The following is a 3,567-nucleotide window of genomic DNA, read 5'->3' as shown; positions in this document are numbered from 1 at the left end:
GGAACGCTTTGGTGCCCCCCTGGAGAAACTGGAGGAGGTCCAAGCCTCAGTATTCTACAGTCAGATGTGAAGCCTTCAGACTGAAACTGGTTCATGCAACAGGACAGACAGACTGGCAGAAAAAAATCAAGTTGTTGGAATGGTTCAGTAAAAGTCCATATGTCAACCAGACTGAATTAAAAGGGCTGTGCATTCAATGAAGTTAAGTGATAAATTAAAGAAGGGTAGAGAACTTTTTTTCCACAGGTATCTGACACGGGAGACTGAATATGTCATACTTAAAAGAAGATTATTTCAAATTATTACTGTTAAAGGAGATTCTGCAAGCTATTGAATCATGGACACTGGACAATCACCACTCTATAGACCTGTACATGAAGCAAACTGGTAATAGAGTTGCTTTTTACTAAAGTTTTTGAATTTATACAAACACTTCCTTTAGTATGCAGTCTCAGAACACAGCATCATGTACCCCAATTTTACTAGTGGAGAATAGATTTGTAGTCCGTCATATCAATGTAATGGCAGCCATCCTTTATGAGACATGTTTAGAGTGAAAAAATGCCATTGTTTATATCAACATGCTCTGTTTACAACGTCCACTGACTTTTTTTTATTATTATTTTTGCTACTGAACATCCTTGAAATACACAAAGAATTAGTGTATATTTTTTAAATATACACTAATTCTATAAAAAATTTTTTTTCACCTAACTTTACTACCTCTCTCCTTCTTCCTGTTCTTCTACAACATCTCTCTCTTCTTCCTCACCACTCAACTAGAATTATATTCACAAGAAAAAAGAAAAATATAATCTTATGATAATTATTATAAGAGCAGGTTAGGGATCCATAATTGATAACAGTACAGCACACTACTTAGTTATGTGAAATCATCATCAATGAATGTAGAAAAATAGAAGCTACAGCTTTATAATTTTTGGTGAATTTCACCACAAGTCCATTCTTACCTGTTTCTTTTTGCTCTCTCTCTTTGCCGTTTTCATCTTGCTCTCTCATTCTCTATTCCCTTGTGCTGTCACCCAAAAGTTAAATGTTACAGTTAATAAAAGGTATAAACAAACACTGAAGCCAAATTCAGCCACAAGAGGAATAGAAATGTTTAACTAAAATAATAATAAAGTCAGGTCCTTGCTAATAAACTCTAGTGATTTAAACTACAACAGCATGTTTTGGACCCTATTTAGAGAAAAAAATAAAATTAAGCAGACGCTTTATAAGTCACAGCAATGTCCCCACTTTATCAGAACCGTTTGGACTTTTGGTATATTTCAGTTAAAGTGTGTTTTAAATCTGTATCATGGATTTGTGACATTGCTTCCTTATTGTCATAGTAGACTATGTGGCAGGCAAGGGTAGGATCCAAGCGCAGGACTCAGAGGCGGGAGAAATAAAACAAAAGAGGCAGCTTTCGTGCTGTGATACAAAAATGAGCAATGAGCAGAGGGAGATTGAGGATTTAAATACACACAGGATAACGAAAGGATGGGCGACAGGTGGGAACACAGGAGGAACAAATCACACATAATAAGACAGGGGAAGCAAAACTGAACATGCAGAACACAGGACGAGACACTGTTAAAATAAAACGAAACACACTGAGAGGTAGACTAAGACACACAGGCTTGACACTGGGGCCAGGGGAGAAACAGACATGGGGACGTGATTGACACTAAATAGACACAAAAGAACCACCAATCACTGAGATGAAAAAAAACAAACAAACGTGAAAACAAGACTGACTAACCACAGGAGGAGACGAGACACTAAGGGAGAGAAACTTAAAAATCACAAGGAACTGAAGACTAACTCAAACATACTTATTAAAAGACTTAAAAGTTATCATGAACCTTGGAAGAACAGAAAAGTTTTCAATATTAAGCAACAAACTCCACAAACTAGAAAACACTGGGTCATAGTATGTTACAGTTTCTTGGAATTTACTGGTGCTTAGACCAGCAGCACTACAGCTTAGAGTTTGAGATCTTGAAACATTGCTATTCTGCTGTAGTTGGTGCTGGAGTCCTGCTGCTAAAAACCAGTATTAGAAGAATTATAAACCTAGGAACTTAATCCCATAACATCACTGTGGTGCAATAAACCATTGCTCATCTGAGACTCTACCAAACATCTACCTTCTTTTTACTTTGTGTCAGATGGCAGAGGGAGACAAAGCTGCCAAGAAGAAGAAGCACGGGAGCCGGAACCCGGTTCTGGCCCGGGGCATCGGTCGCTACTGCTGGTCTGCTCGCAGGGCTATATATAAGAAAAAGCCCAAGACCACTGAGACCAAGAGGCAGACCTGTGGTGCCATACAATTTTTTTAATATTGATCAAAGACATGCCACTTTTTCTTTGTCACTTTTTTAGATGATAATTTGTTTTGCTCCAGGTGGACAATAAGAGTAAGGCTAGACCGAAGGCTAGTCATCAAGACTGTTAGAAGAGACAACAGTTCGGGAGGCCAGTCGCATGGCCAGCATTGGGCATGATGGTGATCTGGAAGACGACAAAGCAGGCAAAGCAGGCCTAGGGTTCAACCATTACAGCGAAGACTAATGGGTAACAGCACTGGAAACCGACAACAAAATCCTTCAGGTGGCTTAGTTGGTGGCTTGCAGCGATTGGCAGGTGGCCTGCTGGAGCGTGGATTCATTGGTGGCTGGCAGCAATTGAGATGGAGACCCTTGGGATACCCTTGGCAGGTGGACTCCACTCCGGCGTGGTGGCAGGCAGCGGCATGGAGACCTTGGCAGGTACTGGTATGTAGTCTGTGGCATGCAGCAGAGAGGGACCAACAGGTTTGGTCCAAGAAGCAGCGGGTGGTGTGGCATCCGAGCGCCCCACAATGCAATTAACATGCAACATGAATGCTACAACAATGGCGGACGTCGAGGCAAGAATATACTTGTTGTTCTGTTTGTGTCTTTTCGTCAGAATCGGGGAACACGGGATTGTTTTTCGTAGCCATTTCCCTCTTTTCCGGGTTTCGGAAATGGCGGTGTTGATATTTGTGAACAAAATGCTCTCATGAATCATCGAGTATCACAATTTAAGACCTTCTCGGACCGCTTGGAACTGTGGCCGAGCAGGTACTAAAAACGTGTCTGGTACCAGGTACTATGACCAAATGGAAAACCCTGAAAACTGAGGCAAACCGAACTGAGTTGATCCGCGGAGGTATTTATGGAAAAGGGGCTAGAGCAACAGAAAATCAATATTTGGACTACAAGTACCATCACATCCTGTAAACTTAACGTAAACGTAACGTAACGACGCTGGGCAACAGCCTTCCCCAGCGTCCTTATATACATCACACGCCTGGATGTCGATCTTTTTGTCTTCGGAAAGGTAAGACAGCCGTGACTTCGTGTTGCTGTAGGAAAAAAAAATCTGCTTTCATCCATGATACAGAATAAAAAACACTCTCCAATTATCATGAGATGATTCTTTATGTTTAGACGATACAGTAGATAGCATTATTTCCATGATTTATTCGTCATGTTACTGTTGATATCTTTAGATGTGCAGCTTTAGGCCACCGCT

The sequence above is a fragment of the Pundamilia nyererei genome, unplaced genomic scaffold (assembly GCF_000239375.1).
Source record: "Pundamilia nyererei isolate P.nyererei 1_Seehausen unplaced genomic scaffold, PunNye1.0 scaffold00082, whole genome shotgun sequence".
Taxonomy (NCBI): domain Eukaryota; kingdom Metazoa; phylum Chordata; class Actinopteri; order Cichliformes; family Cichlidae; genus Pundamilia; species Pundamilia nyererei.
The sequence above is the reverse complement of the archived record's forward strand: the minus strand, read 5'-3'. Positions refer to the sequence as shown.